This window comes from Nycticebus coucang, chromosome 9 (assembly GCF_027406575.1).
Source record: "Nycticebus coucang isolate mNycCou1 chromosome 9, mNycCou1.pri, whole genome shotgun sequence".
NCBI classification, from domain to species: Eukaryota; Metazoa; Chordata; class Mammalia; order Primates; family Lorisidae; genus Nycticebus; species Nycticebus coucang.
Window position 1 is genome coordinate 90,971,277 of NC_069788.1, and position 16,494 is coordinate 90,987,770.

A 16,494-nucleotide genomic window follows, 5' to 3' on the forward strand; every position below is an offset into this window, starting at 1 on the left:
GCAGCCGTCATTGTTGTTTGGTGGGCCCTGGCTGGATTCGAACCCGCCAGCTCAGGTGTATGTGGCTGGCGCCTTAGCTGTTTGAGCCACAGGCACCGAGCTGGGAATACTTATTTAGGCAAAGGACCACTACAATCTCTGCTACAATTTCCAAACCTTCAAGGATTGGAGTAGAGGAGACACATGGGGTGAAGGGGAAAAAAATGAACAAATTGGAAAAAAAATCTATCCTTTCAAAGAAGGTGTGAGAGGTTATGGACTCAAAGATTAAAGATTATTCCAAGACGCAAGGCGAAAGGAATACGGAGGCCCAGTGTATGTGGCCAATGTGGCTTTCATTCCACCCGGATGCAGATGGACTGAAATCAGGAAATGAACTCCACACATGGGATATGGCAGAAGGGGATTTTATAGGGCCAGGAGGGTAGCAATTGGCGGCATTACTATTTCCTGGGAGGGACCTGAGTCTGACCCTTCCTGGGCAGGACAAGAATTTGATCTTTTCCTGAGCGGGTCAATCCCACCTGGGGGCGGGGGTGGGGGTAGGTCTATTGGGCGGGTACACCTGATTCTATAAAGGAGGTGATGAATGATTGAGAGGAAGAAATAAACCTGAGCAAAGTCCAGAGAAAAGCAAGGATGATATTCAGAGAGATGAAGTGCTCAGACTTTGAGAAAAATCTTCCTTTGACGGATGTGTAAAATAATAAAGGATCAAGAGATGGTTGAAAATACATCTGAAAAGTTCAGATTTTTCTTGTTCTTTGAAAGTTAGAGGTTGTTTGAGAACAGTTTGTGACAGAAAATGTGTTTCTCAATGAGGGGGTAAATATTGAAAATGCAAATAGAGTACTTTTAAATAAATTCCCAGAGGACAAACACATCAGGTATCGTTAAGGCCTGGCAGAGGACGCTGAGGTGTAACACAATGGCGACCAGGGTCAGAATGCCTGGATTCCAGTCTTAGCTTGCCTACTAATTAAGGCTGCGTGTGTGCCCCTGGGCAAATGACTGCGTAGCTCTAAACCTGTTTCCTTAACTGTGAAATGGAGATAATAACACCTACTCCCGACTACCTCAAAGGGCGGTGTTGGCGTTCAAAAGAAACCATGTATTCAACAGTGTTTTTAAAACTGTAAGATGCTGAAATTATTGCAAACTCCCAAACAAGGGGCATCTAGGGAATAGCGATTTGGCTCTCCCGCGTGCGACTGTGTTTTCAATCATCCTGTCCTTTGTTTACTGGGGAATCTTGTTGAGGAAAACTTTTCAGTGTCCTTAAGATTTTTTAACCTGCTAAACAACTAGCAAAGCGGTGCTCTTAAAAGTACCAGGTAGACAAGTGCTTAAGATACACTGCGAAGCAGCAGCCACTGAAACGCCAAAACTGCCAGAAAGAAATTTTCCGCGGAAGCGCAGTTTCCTTGGAGTGATGCATTGTGTGTAATCACTCACGGGATACTGGCCGCCGAATGGAAACACGAATTGGTAGACTAGGTTGTCCGACGACGTACTTACTACAATTCCATTCGGGCATATTTAATAATTTATCACGTTACACTGGAATGAGTGAGACAAGCTGAAACTTTGAGAAAGGGACCAGGCGCCCAGCAGCCCGCCGACCAGCAGAAATAATGCGCGCGCACTCGGCTCCCACGGTTCCTACCCATGCACACACACCCCACCCCGTGCGCCTCAGCGCGCGCGCCGACGTTTGGCCACGTGACCCCGGGCGCGGCGACGGCGGGGGCGGGCCGAGGCTTGGGCCGGCTCCGCAGCGCCGCGCAGGCGCCCCAGAGCCGCGCCGAGCTGAGCCCCTCCTGCTCCCTCTAGGAGTCAAAATGGCGGCGAGGGGGGACCTGAAGAAGTCCCGGAGCCTGAGCCACTGACAGGAGAGGAGAGGGCGGCGGCGACGGCAAGAGGAGGATGGCCGGGGGTGCCGGCGCCGGTGCGGACGGCGGTGCTGGTGGCAGCGGCGGCGGGGGCGACGGCAGCAGTCCCAGCGGCGGTAGCAGCAGCAGCGGCGGGAGGAGCCTTCGGGGTGAGTGTCCCTCGGTGTCTCTGAGGCTGTGGAGCCGCGGCGCGGCGTGTCCCAGCGAAGAAGGGGCTGTACCTGGGCGTGTAGGCGCTGGGGCTTCGGCCTGGCTGCCGCAGGAGGCGCCGGGCGCGGGCGGGGACGGCGAGTCGTCTGTCTGGGGCTGAGACGCGGCGGCGCCCGACTGGCCAGTCCCTGTGCACTTCAAGGGGCTGGCTGGGCAGCGCGCTTCGTCCCGAGGGTAGAGGCGCGAGGTGTGGTGTTCAGGGTGGGGAGAGCGGCCCGCGGTAGCCGCCGCGGCGGCCCAGCCGGCTTGGTGCTCCGGCTCCGGCTCCGGGCTCTGAGGGGCGGGACCGCAGCTCACAGGACCTGGAGAAACCGCTCCCGAGACTCGGACGCGTGTTTACCCGGGTCTGGGGTTGCGACCGCCCCGGGGTGGGCATGGGAACGGCCGGGGAGGGAGGACAGGGAAGGGAGCAGGCCTGTGGATGGCTATTCCTAGGGGAAGAAGTTAGATGGTCCGCCCAAGTTCTTGTTTGGGGATAGAACGATAAAACTGGATTGAGCTTTGACAGGTTGAGAGGGAGATAATACTGTGTTTGATAAAGATGAGGGGGCTGTGGTTGTTGGAATATTGAATGGCAAAAGTGTGCATTTTTCAGTGCTTTATCATTTGCGCAGTTTACTAGCTTTACGCCCGAGGATGAGAACTTTCTCAGCATTTTTAGAGAAACTCTGAGGAGCGTTGGTTTTGCTTTGAACTACAATAGCACCTCTTCACATACCAGCACAGATAATGAGTACTTTGGAGTAGGGCTAATTTACGGAAACAGTCTTAATTATCTTTACCAGAACACTGTTTCCTCTGCTAAAACATCTTACTGTAATGAAGAAATAAGCATTTTACAGAATTCCTTAGCTTTTCAACTAACAATCTTCCGTCTCTGAATAGCATCCATTTCTTTTAGATTGCCGAAATAAATTGCTTTCTTCCTGAAATGTGGAAAAAAGATATGAAATTGCCTTACAAAAATCATCACTGTTAACAGCCTCTGTGAATAGACTTCTCCTAGAATTTTGGAGTTAGAAAAACGTTTAGATATCTAAAGGGGTGACTTGCTCTGGAGCCCAGAAAGTAAACCCAAATAAGTGAGTGACTTGTCATGGATCCTATGGCTGGTGAGGGATTATATCGAAAGGAGGAGCTCTTTTCTCTGTACTCCTGAGCTTTTTATTCTTCATCCATTGCATTCTTTCACCACTGTTACCTGTCCTCTCCTGAAGTCTTTGTGCAGTAAAGTTGCAAGCAGAAATGAGAGAGCCTCTCAGATTCTGAAGCTACCTCAAGTAACTGATGAAGATTTTTTTCCTAACTTGAATTTAGTAAGAATGGAGTGATATTTCATATGGTGTTTTCATAGACCCATGACTACATTTTGGCTCAATTATAGCACAACTCATTCTTGCATGAATTCAGTAAAACCCATAGGTCAATCAATATTCTGTCCTACAAAACCTAACTACTATATTGTTCTGTGCCCTAATAATGCTAAACAAAGTTCTTTGTATCTGACTCTAATTTTAGGATTTAAAAGACCTGTGTTGTTTTCAGGATTATACTGCTTAGTTTCTGTGTATCTTCTTGTTGAGTCACTAATTTTATTTATTTATTTTGAAATCCACTTTATTATTATTTTTTTTATTGTTGGGGATTCATTGAGGGTACACAGAACCAGGTTACACTGATTACATTTGTTAGGTAAAGTCCCTTTTATAATTGTGTTCCACCTCCCAAAGGTGTGTCACACATCGTGTGAAATCCACTTAAACAATACAGATTCACAGCCGTTTTGTTTGTAGTATGTCACAGGTTAACCTTCAGAAGTGCAATAATGACAAAATGATTATGATTTCATATTTTAGTTACTGAAATTCACACATCCAAAATTACACAGGTGATTACTGAAGATCTATTTTGTGTTTTGCATTATGTTAATGCTATGGAAAGAAAAGGAAAGAAAAACACATAGACTTTGCTTTCAGGTTCTCATTGGAAAGATCAGATGTACCACATGAGTCTAGAAGATAATCTAGTGAGTTTTGCTAATACAAAGAATACTATAGTGTTCAGGGTAGAGAGGGATGAGTTAGGCCTCAGGAGTCTAGAGAACCTGAGACACATGAGACTTGAGCTGGCCTGTGAGAGTTTAGATTTACAGAGATGTTGAGCAGTTACTTTATGAGGAAAAAGAAGAGTAAAAAGTAAAGATCAGCAAGGGTATTAAAGGGAAAGTAGGATGAGTTGACAACTAAATTTCCTTGGGAGAATGTTTTCCTTAGGAAACTTTAGTCTTTTGGAAAAATACCTTTCTGTAGAAGAGTTTGAGTGCTGAATTGAGATTTGGATTTTTTTTTTAAGTAGCCTTTTATTTTTAATACCTATTTTGCCATAAATTCATAGGGAAAAGTTTCCAGCAACTCAGGGAGGGGCCTTTCCACTGAATGTGACAAAGCTTGCTATGCCTATTATGCCATGAATTCACGGGGAATAGGTTCCAGCACTTTATGCTTCTGTTCCATTGGTTCTCTTGGTTTTCCTGTGCACTATGCTGTACACCTGTTAATGCCATGAATTCGTGGAGAATAGGTTCCAACACTTAATGCTTTTGTTCAACTGGTTCTCTTGGTTTTCCTGTGTGCTGTGCTGTACGCCTATTATACCATGAATTCATTGAGAATGGGTTCCAGTCCTTTTCCCATAGAAAAGGTTAAGACTCCTTCCTGTTGGTTCTCATAAACTGTGCTTCTCTAGGTGGAGCAAGCTGGTGTTTCAGTTGAACCCAGGTACCATTCTCTTTGGTTTCCTTCTTTTTCTAATTATTTTCCTTCACGCATTTTAGGGAGCTATCTCTGCCCTTTGAGTGCTTAATGTGCTCAATCTGAACATTATCTACCAAAGGGAACAAAGGGAGACTCTGCCTCAAAAAAAAAAAAAAAATACATGAACATTAATCCTCTTAGCAAGAATCTTGCCCTTAACTTGTTCGTTTACACAATGCCAACAGCATGATGGGTAACATTGTAGACTCTTCCAGTTTGCCATGGTAACATTTGAGGGGCATGACTTTTTGAACAGTACCGATTCCCTCGATGTCTGCACTATCACCTTTCTTGTAGATTCGCATATATGTGGCCAAAAGAACAACTCCATGTCTTCTAAAAGGCCTAGAAAACATGTATCTGGTGCCTCTTCTCTTTCTCTTTGTGTTCGTCATTCTGGTAAATTACTTGAAGATGGCATCTCTGACCGAAAGACAGATTTGGTTTTTTATCATCTTACGCATGATATATAGGGAGCCTTTGAAAGTTTAGAGGCCATGAATTAATGTGATAAAACAGCAAAGTGAACCTGTCTGTGATCTACAGGTTAAGTTAGAATAAGAAGAAAATGGAATGAATCAGAGAAGACAGTAGGTGTTACAGTTACTGAGTATAAAAAGAACAGAGTTAGTAGGAAGAATTACATAGCAGGTATATGTATGTATGTGCTTACTGTGGTAAAATACACATAATATAAAATTTATCATCTTAACCATTTTTAAGTGTATACTTCTGTGGCATTAAATACATTTACATTGTGCAATCATCACCACCATCTGTCTGCAGAATTCTTTCACCTTTCTGAACTGAAACTCTGTATCTATAAACACTAATTCTTCATTTACCCTTACCCAAAAGTCCTTTGCAAGCACCATTTTATTGTCTGTCTCTATTAATTTCACTACTTTAGGTATTACATATAAGTGGAGTCAGAGAGTATCTGTCCTTTTGTGTATGGCTTATTTCACTTAACATAATGTCTTGAAGGTCCATCCATGTTGTAGCATTTCTCAGAATTTACTCTCTTTTTAAGGCTGAGTAAGGTTCCATTATATGTATATACCACGTTTTGTTTATCCTTTCATCCACTGATGAACACTTCAGTTATTTCCACCTTTTGATTATTGTGAATAATGCTGCTGTGAATATGGTTATAAAAATATCTGTTTAAGTACCTGCTTTCATTTCTTTTGGGTATATACCCAGAAAATTTTACATTCTTTACAGTAATGCATGAGGGTTTCATTTTCTTTATATCCTTACTAACACTTTCTGGTTTTTTATAATAGTCCTGCACGATATCTCATTGTGGTTTTATTTGTACTTTCCTAATGATTTGTGATGTTGAACAACTTTTCATATGCTTATTGCCCTTTTGTTAATGATTTGTGATGTTGAACAACTTTTCATATACTTATTGCCCTTTTGTATATTTTCTTTGGAGAGAGATCTATTCAAATTCTTTACCTATTTTTTAAATCAGGTTTTTTTATTGTTGAATTGTGGGAGTTCTTTATATATGGAGTGGCCATAAAGTTTGTGTGCAATTTAAAATAACTGTCTGTGTTCATGTATACTGAATACCAATCCTTTTCTGTGGATTGCCTTTTCACCATGGTACTAGTGTCTTCTGATACACTGAAGTTGTTAATTTTGATGAAATCTAAATTACCTAGTTTTTCTTTTATTGCTTGTGCTTTGGTATATATCCAAGAGATCATAGCCAAATCCTATGTCATGAAGCTTTTTCCATTTTCCTTTAAGAGTTACATAGTTGGAGCTGTTATATTTAGGTCTTTATGTGTGGATATCCAGTTTTCCCAGCACCATTTGTTGAGGAAACTGTCCTTTTGCCATAGAATGCCCGTTATACCTTTGCTCTTTGTTGTTAAATGATTTTTGATCATCTGGGTATATACCTAGTAGAGGAAATGGAGGATCACATGGCAAGTCCTTTTAGTTCCTTGAGTTTGGGTCTCCAAACTTCTTTCCAAAAAGGACATTTTAGCTCGCATTCCCACCAGCAGTGTAGAAGTGTTCCTTTCTCTTCACATCCATGCCAGCATCTGAAGTTTTGGGATTTTGTGGTGTGGGCTTATCTAATGTAGAGTTAGAGGATATATAAAGTAGTTTTGATTTGCATTTCTCTGATGGTTAAAGATGATGAGCATTTTTTCATGTGTTTTCATTTTTTCAGGCCATGTGCCTATCTTCCGAGAAGCTTCTGTTCAGGTTTCTTTCCCACAAAGAAATGGGGTTATTTGTTCTTTTCTTATTGATTAGTTTGAGTTCTCTATGGATTCTGTTTATTAGACCTTTGTCGGAAGTATAAACTGCAAATACCTTCTACCATTCTGAAGGCTGTCTGCTTGCTTTACTTTCTGTGCTCTTGGCCATGCAGAAGCTTTTAAGTTTGATCAGACCCCAGTAATATGTTTTTAGTGTTGCTTCAATTGGCCAGGGGGTTCTTCCTCATAAAAAATTTTCCCAGGCCAATTTCTTCAAGAGTTTTCCCTGCTCTCTTTTCTAGATTTTTATAGTTTCATGTCTTAAGTTTAAGTCTTCTATCCAGTGAGTTAAGTTTAAATCTTCTACCAATTTTTGTTAATGGTGAAAGGTGAGGGTCCAGTTTCAGTCTTCTACAGGTCGCCAGCCAGTTCACCCAGCACCATTTGTTCAGTAGGGAATCTTTCCACTGATAAACGCTTTTTTTTTTTGAGACAGAGTCTCACTGTGTTGCCTTTGGTAGAGAGCCGTGGCATCACAGCTCACAGCAACCTCAAACTATTGGGCTTAAGCAATTCTCTTGCCTCAGCCTCCCAAATAGCTGGGACTACAGGCACCCGCCACAACACCTGGCTATTTTTGTTGTTGTTGCAGTTGTCATTGTTGTTTAGCAGGCCTGGGGTGGGTTCGAACGTGTCAGCCTTGGTGTATGTAGCTGGTACCCTAACTACTGAACTATGGCGCCAAGCCCAGTGAATACTTTTGATAGGCTTATCAAAGATCAAATGACGATAAGTGGCTGGGTTCATCTCTTGGTTCTCTGTTCTGTTTCATATATCTACTTCTCTATTTTTGTGCCAGTAACACACTGTTTTTTTTTTTTTGAGACAGAATCTTACTATGTTGTAGAGTGCCTTGGCATCACAGCTCATAGCAACCTCAATCTCTTGGGCTTAAGCAATTCTCTTGCCTGAGCCTCTCAAGTAGCTGGGACTACAGGCACCTGCCACAAAACCCAGATTTTCTTTTTTCTTGCAGTTGTCATTATTGTTCAGCTGGCCCAGGCTGTTTTTAAACCCACCACCCTCTGTGCATATGGCTGGCACCATAACCACTGTGCTACCGGTGCCAAGCCTACCAAGCTGTTTTGATCACTATAGATTTAAGAGTATAGCCTGAAGTCTGGTAATGTGATATCTCCTGATTCATTTTTATTTCTGAGTAATGTATTGGCTATTCGAGTTTTTTTCTGATTCCATATAAAATGAAGTACTATTTTTTTCAAGCTTTTTAAAGTATGACAATGGTGCTTTAATAGGGATTGCATTAAATCTGTAGATTGCTTTGGGTAGTATGGACATTTTAACAATGTTGATTCTTCCCAGCCATGAGTGAGTATGGTATGTTTTTCACTTTTTAACATCTTCTGTTATTTCTTTTCTCAGAGTCTCATAATTCTCTTTATAAAGATCTTTCACATCCTTTGTTAGGTAAATTCCCAGATAGTTCATCTTCTTTGGCTCTACTGTAAAAGGAATAGAGTCCTTAACTATATTTTCAGCTTGACTGTTGTTGGTATATATAAAAGCTACTGATTTGTAAGTATTCATTTTATATCCTGAGATGCTGCTATATTCCTTGATCACTTCTAAGAGTTTTATAGTTGAGTCCCTGGGATTTTCCAGGTATAAGATCATGTCGTCCATGAAGAGTGACAGTTTGATCTCTTCTGACCCCATCTGATACCCTTGATTGCCTTCTCTTGCCTGATTGCAATGGCTAAGACTTCCATTACTATGTTGACTAGTGATGGAGATAATGGGCATCCTTGTGTAGTTCCAGATCTGAGTGGAAATGGTTTCAGTTTTACTGTATTCAGTATAATATTGGCTGTGGGTTTACTGTAGATGGCCTCTATCAGTTTAAGAAATGTCCTGTCTTTGCCTATTTTCTTAAGTGTTCTGATCATGAAAGGATGCTGGATATTATCAAATGCTTTTTCTGCATCAATGGAGAGAATCATATGGTCTTTGTTTTTATTTTATTTATATGATGTATTATATTTACAGACTTATGTATGTTGAACCAACCTTGTAACCCTGGGATAAAACCAACTTGAACATGGTGTATACTTTTTTTGATGTGTTATTTAATTGTGTTTGCTAGGATCTTATTGAGTATTTTTGCATCGATATTCATTAATGATATTGGTCTATAATTTTCTTTCTTTGTTGGGTCCTTTCCTGTTTTGAGGATAAGGATGGTATTTGTTACATAGAAAGTGTTGGGAAGTATTTCTTCCTTTTCTATGTTTTGGAAAAGGTTATGTAATATAGGTACTGGTTCCTCTTTAAAGGTTTGGTAGAATTCTGATGTGAAGCCATCTGCTCCCAGACTTTTCTTTTTTGGGAGATTTCGTATAGTTGATACTATTTCAGTGCTTGATATAGGTCTATTCAAAATTTCTGTTCTTTCTGGTTGAGTCTAGGAAGGTGGCGTGCTTCCAGGCATTGGTCCATTTCCTTCAGATTTATGTATTTCTGAGAATAGAGTTTTTTGTAGTGATCATTGAAGATTTTTTGAATTTCTTTTTTTTTTTTTTTATTGTTGGGGATTCATTGAGGGTACAATAAGCCAGGTTACACTGATTGCAATTGTTAGGTAAAGTCCCTCTTGCAATCATGTCTTGCCCCCATAAAGTGTGACACACACCAAGGCCCCACTCCCCTCCCTCCGTCCCTCTTTCTGCTCCCCCCCCATAACCTTAATTGTCATTAATTGTCCTCATATCAAAATTGAGTACATAGGATTCATGCTTCTCCATTCTTGTGATGCTTTACTAAGAATAATGTCTTCCACTTCCATCCAGGTTAATATGAAGGATGTAAAGTCTCCATTTTTTTTAATGGCTGAATAGTATTCTATGGTATACATATACCACAGCTTGTTAATCCATTCCTGGGTTGGTGGGCATTTAGGCTGTTTCCACATTTTGGCGATTGTAAATTGAGCTGCAATAAACAGTCTAGTACAAGTGTCCTTATGATAAAAGGATTTTTTTCCTTCTGGGTAGATGCCCAGTAATGGGATTGCAGGATCAAATGGGGGGTCTAGCTTGAGTGCTTTGAGGTTTCTCCATACTTCCTTAGGATTTTTTGAATTTCTGAGATGTCTGTTGTTATTTCTCTTCTATCGTTTCTGATAGACGATATTAGAGATTTTACTTTTCTGCTTCTGGTTAGGTTAGCCAAAGGTCTATCTATTTTATTGACCTTTTCAAAAAACCAACTTTTTGATTCATTGATCTGTTGTATAATTCTTTTATTTTCAATTTTATTTAATTCTGCTCTAATTTTGGTTATTTTTTTTCTTCTGCTGGGTTCTTCCTTTTCCATTTGCTTGAGATGACCCATTAAGTTGTTAAGTTCCTCTGTTTTCTTGATGAAGGCTTCTGATGCTATAAATTTCGATCTCTTAGGACTGCCTTTGCAGTATCCCACAGGTTTTAATAATTTGTGTCTTCATTGTCATTTTGTTCTAAAAATTTTGTGATTTCCTTCTTAATCTTGTCTTTGATCCAGCTATCATTCAGCATAAGGTTGTTTAGTTTCCATGGCTTAGTTTGAGTATGAAGATTCTTATTGCTATTGAGTTCAACTTTTATTCCATGATGGTCCAAGAAGATACAAGGAATAATTTCTGTTCTTTTAAATTTGCAGAGGCTAGACTTATGTCCTAAGATAGGATCTGTTTTGGAGGATGATCTGTGGACTGATGAGAAGAATATATTCAGTTTTGTTAGGATGAAATGTTCTGTAGCTGTCTGTTAAATCCATTCGTTCTAGGGTCAATTTTTTTTTTTTTTTTTTGTAGAGACAGGGTCTCACTTTATGGCCCTCGGTACAGTGCCGTGGCCTCACACAGCTCACAGCAACCTCCAACTCCTGGGCTTAAGCGATTCTCTTGCCTCAGCCTCCCGAGCATCTGGGACTACAGGCGCCCGCCACAACGCCCGGCTATTTTTTGGTTGCAGTTAGGCCGGGGCCGGGTTTGAACCTGCCACCCTCGGTATATGGGGCCGGCGCCATAACGACTGAGCCACAGGCACCGCCCTCTAGGGTCAATTTTAAGTCCGTTATTTCTTTGTTTAGTTTCTTTTTGGAGGATCTATCCAGAACAGCCAAAGGGATGTTAAAGTTTGCAACTATTATAGTGCTGGAAGATATCAAATTGTTATATCTGTTAGGGTTTGCTTTATAAATTGAGGAGCATTCTGGTAGGGTGCATAAATGTTAAATATTGAAATTTCTTCATGTTGAATGTTTCCCTTCATAACTACAGGGTCCATCCTTATCTTTCCCTACCTTTGTTGGTTTAAAACTTATTGTATCTGCAAATAGAATTGCAATCCTGCTTTTTTCTGATTTCCATTTGCCTATTTTATAGATGTCCATCCCTTCACCCTGAGTCCTTTTTTATCCTTTAAGATGAGACTCTCGTATGCAACAAATATCTGGCCTGAGTTTTTGTATCCAGTCAGCCAAGTTTGCCTCTTTAGAGAACAATTTAAGTCATTCACATTAATTGAGAGGATTTATAGGCATGGTAATGTTTTAGGTGCTAATGTTTTTCAAAGATTCTGTGGATATTTTTAATCTGTTCATCACTGTGGGAGTTAGGTTTTGTTTAATAATTTCCGGGTGAGTTTACTTTGGTGGTAGACCATTGTGCTGATCATTATGGAAAATGGGTCTGAGAATATTCTGGAGAACTGGTTTAGTTATGGCAAATTTCCTCAACATGTATATATCCGTGAAGTGTTTAATTTCTCCATCACAAATGAAACTCAGTTTAGCTGGATATAGGATCCTGGGCTGAAAGTTGTTTTGTTTTAGGAGATTGAAGGTTGATGACCATCTGCTTTTGGCTTGAAAGATTTCAGCTGAGAGATCTGAGGTCATTCTAATATTTCTCCCTTTGTAGATAATGTTTTTCTTACATCTGGCTACTTGCAGGATTTTCTCTTCATGTTAACTTCGGCAAAGTTCATTACAGTGTGTCTAGGAGAAGCTTTATTTGGATTGAGTCTTGCTGGCGTTCTGAAACTGTCTGCTATCTAAATTTCTGTATCTCTTGCCATGCTTGGGAAATTCTCCTCCATAATATCTTGAAGTAGAGCATCTCTACCTTTAGGACCATCCTTCTCTTCTTCAGGAATTCCTCTAAAAGGAATGTTTGTTGTTTTGGAGTAGTCCCATACCACTCTCAGAGAATGACCAGTTTTTGCTGTCCACTTCTTTGCCTCTTTGAGCATTTGGGAGGGTTCAAAATCTTTGTCTTCAACTTCAGAGATTCTTTCTTCTGCCTGCTCAACTCTGTTGCTGAGGAATTCTGCTGTATTATGAAGCACCTTGAATAACTTTCTCATTTCCTTGAGCTCTGCTATTTCTTTTCTCATTATGTCCGTATCCTTGGTAATTTTGTCTTAGAATTCATTGATTTCTTTTTCTTTTTTTTTGCGTTTTTTGGCCAGGGCTAGGTTGGAACCCACCACCTCCGCATATGGGGCTGGCGCCCTACTCCTTTGAGCCACAGACACTGCCCAGAATTCATTGATTTCTTGAGAAAACTTTTGAACTATTCTTTGTATTTCTAATTCCAACTTTTCCTCCATTCTATTCATCTTATTTGCCATCCATATTCTGAATTCTATTTCAGCCATTTGTCTATGAATGACATCTTCTGTTTTATCTCTTTTGTCATACCTTGTGGGAGTTGATCTACTCTGATTATTGATGTTGCCAGAGTTCTTCTGCTGGTTCCTCTCCACGAGTATTTTCTGCAGTTTGGCTATTAAAAGTGGTAGGGTAAGATCAGATTGGGGATCCCAGGAAGTAGGGTTACTCCACCCTTAACCAATGAGCGGGGCTTGTGACTGTGGGTTTTCCCCTACAGCCTTACAAAGTCCCTTTCAGAGCTGTAGCCAAAGACCTGCTTAGTAAGAGGGTGCAAGCTGGCTCTGTCCTGAATTCACCTACCACTGTCCAATCCTAAGGAGTCGAGGTTTTAGGCTAGAATCTCATCTCTTATCTGGAGAGAGATACAAGCAACTGCAGTGCCATGCCCCCCACAGGTGGCACCTAGTAAAGGAGATTCAGTCCTTTCCCACTTCAAAACAACTGCCGCTCAACCTTGGAGGGACCCGGTGGACGCCCCAGGTCTAGAGTTCTAGACAGATTTACCCAGACAGGAGGGAGAGATCAAAGGGTCTCCAATTACCCCATAGTAGAAATCCACAGACAGTTCCAACCAGCATACACAAGGGGATGGAGCCTGGTCCCCTCCAGTGGACCACCAATTCAGGAAGGATCACTGCCCACAGTCAGGACTTTATCAGCACCTCCACCCTTGTAAGTCTGACCTGGGCATCAGTTCATTTGCCCTTGAAAGTTTGAAGCAACCTAAGAATAGGGGGAAGGGGGAGAGGGGAGAGGATGGGCCGAGGGAGGCTGATTGGTGAGATTACACCTGCAGTGCATCTTACAAGGATACATGTGAAACTTAGTAAATGTAGAAGATAAATCTTAACACAATAACTAAGAAAATGCCAGGAAGGCTATGTTAACCAGTGTGATGAAAATGTGTCAAACAGTCTATAAAACCAGTGTATGGTGCCCATGATCACATTAATGTACACAGCTATGATTTAATAATAAAAAAAAATTTATTTCATACACCTAACCTACCAAACATCATAGCTTAGCCTAGCCTACCTTAAATGTGCTCAGAATGCTTACATTAGCCAATAGTTGGGCCGAATCATCTAACACAAAGCCTATTTTATAATAAAGAATTGACAGCTCGTGTAATTTATTGAATACTGAATGCATGCCACTTTCACACTATAATAAAGCTGAAAAATTGTAAGTCAAAAAAAGAAAGTTTGAACCAGGCATCAGCAGCTCCATCCTTGCAAGTCCAAAGTAGGTGTCAGTGCCCCCTCCCAAAAAAGACCGAGTTGGGCATCAGTGGCTCTACCCTTGAAAGTCTTGATGAGGGTCAGCACCTCTGCCTGTGGTCGTCCTGACCTGGAGTCTATGGCTCCATCCTTTAAAGTTCGAACTGCCCGCAGTGACGTTTCTCTCTCCCAAACGTCCCTCTCTTCCATACCCCACTGGTGCCACCTCCACTCAAGTCACTGTGATGCTAGCTACACAATGCCCATGCCTCCTACGGGATGGCCACACACTCTGGGCTCTGCAGGGAGCAGACCTTCAGACCACCAGGCAAGGGGGAAGAGTGAACTGAGAGTTCAGAATTTCAGGGAGAGTATTTGTTCAGTTTGGTGCTGGGCAAGATGATGCCTAGGCTCATAGGTGGGACCTCTCTGGAGGAGAAGGCCCAGTATTTAGCAGCTCTCAACCGTTGGGTAAAACGCCTGTGGCTCAGTGAGTAGGGTGCCAGCCCCATATACCAAGGGTGGCGAGTTTGAACCTGGCCCTGGCCCTGGCCAAACCGCAACGAAAATATAGCTGGGTGTTGTGGCAGGCGCCTGTAGTCCCAGCTACTCGGGAGGCTGAGGCAAGAGAATCGCCTAAGCCCAAGAGCTGGAGATTGCTGTGAGATATGATGGCACGGCACTCTACCGAGGACGACAAAGTGAGACTCTGTCTCTAAAAAAAAAAAAAAGTTCTTTTGTCCCCTGCTTACTTGCAGAGAGCCTGCTTGGAGGAGGGATCTGTCATCCTTGTGGCTATGGGCTTTGTACCTGGAATTTGTTCACTAAGATCCTCTTTCTTGGAGTCACAGGTTGCCTCAGCCAAGATGATGTGTACTTGTCTATCTTCTTTCCTATCTCAGCTTCCCTCCTTCAGTTTCAGAGGCCAAATCTGTCCAGAATCTCTCCTTCTGGTCAGGAGCCTCTGGAGAAAGTTGCCTCTAGTTGGCCATCTTCTTCCTTCCTTTTTAGTTTTAAATGTAAGTCTTTTTTTCTCCTTTGTTAAGGTTATTCCTAAGTATTTAGTCCTTTTTGATGTTATTGTAGATAGGTTCTTTTCTTAAGTTCTCTTCTGGATTTTCCATTGTTAGTGTATGAGAATGCAACTCATTTTTGTGTATTGATTTTGTGCCTGGCAACTTTGCTGAATTTGTTTTAGTTCTAACAGTTATTTTATTTATTATTTTTTTGAGACAGAGTCTCACTCTGTCGCCCTTGGTAGGGTGCTGTGGCATCCTAGCTTACAGCAACCTCCAGCTCTTGGGCTTAAGCGATTCTCTTGCCTCAGCCTCCTGAGTAGCTGGGACTACAGGCGCCCACCACAACACCTGGCTATTTTTTGTTGCAGTAGCTACTGCTGTTTTAGCTGGCTGGGGCCGGGTTTGAACCCGCCACCCTTGGTATATGGGGCTGGCACCCTACCCACTGAGCCACAGGCGCTGCCCACTCTAACAGTTATTTTGTGGAATCTTTAGAGTTTTCTACATAGAAGATCCTGTCATCTGCAAACAAAGTTAATTTACTACTTCTTATTCAATTTGGATGCCTTTTATTTCTTTTACTTGCCTGATTTCTCATTTAGGACTTCCAGTACTGTGTTGACTAAAAGTGACAAAATGATCATCCTTGCTTTGTTCCTGATCTTAGAAAAAAGTTTTCTGTGTTTTTTTTTTTTTTTTGCTTTTTTGAGACAGAGTCTTGCTCTGTTGCCCTGAGTAGAGTGCATTATCTATTTATAGTTTTATGATTTTAAAGCAAGTCACTTAGCCTGTCTGAAGCTTAAGTTCCTCATCTGTTAAAAATACTTCTTATTTAGCAGTTTTCCACACATTACGTGTACTTTTTATTTCAGATTAATATGAGGGTATAAACGATTAGGTTACAGTGTTTGCATTTGCTAGGTAAAGTCCCTGTTGTAGTTGTGTCCTGTACCCAGGAGGTGTGCCATTTACCTTTATATTTTGCCCATTTGGTGGGAGCACACTGATCCTCCTCCCTTCCACCTTCCCCCAAGTTGAATTGAATTGCATTTTTCTCTTGGGTGGGCATGTATTAGTTCATCTTCTGGCTTCAAATTAGTATTGAGTACATTGGATACTTTTCCATTCTTGTGATACTTTACTAGGAAGAATGTGTTTCAACTCCATCCAGGTTAATACAAAGGATGTAAAATTTCCATCTTTGTACGGCTGAATAGTTTACCATGGTATATATATATATATATATATATACACACCACAGTTTATTACTTCATTCATGGGTTGGTGGGCACTTAGGTTGTTTCCACATCTTGGTGATTGTAAATTTAGCTGTGATAAACATTCTAGTGCAAATGTCCTTATGGTAAAATCTTTTT

At 41.4% G+C, this 16,494-nt stretch overlaps 1 protein-coding gene across 1 annotated transcript in view; it reads left to right on the top strand.

Moving 5' to 3' along the window:
* The first annotated feature begins 1,774 nt into the window (after positions 1 to 1,774).
* Positions 1,775 to 16,494, top strand: part of BTBD7 (BTB domain containing 7) — a 123,175-nt gene continuing 108,455 nt past the window's right edge. Inside the window, exon 1 of the mRNA XM_053602522.1 lies at positions 1,775 to 2,041. The gene's annotated coding sequence lies outside the window, so the exon portion shown is untranslated. The remainder of the gene's footprint in view (positions 2,042 to 16,494) is intronic.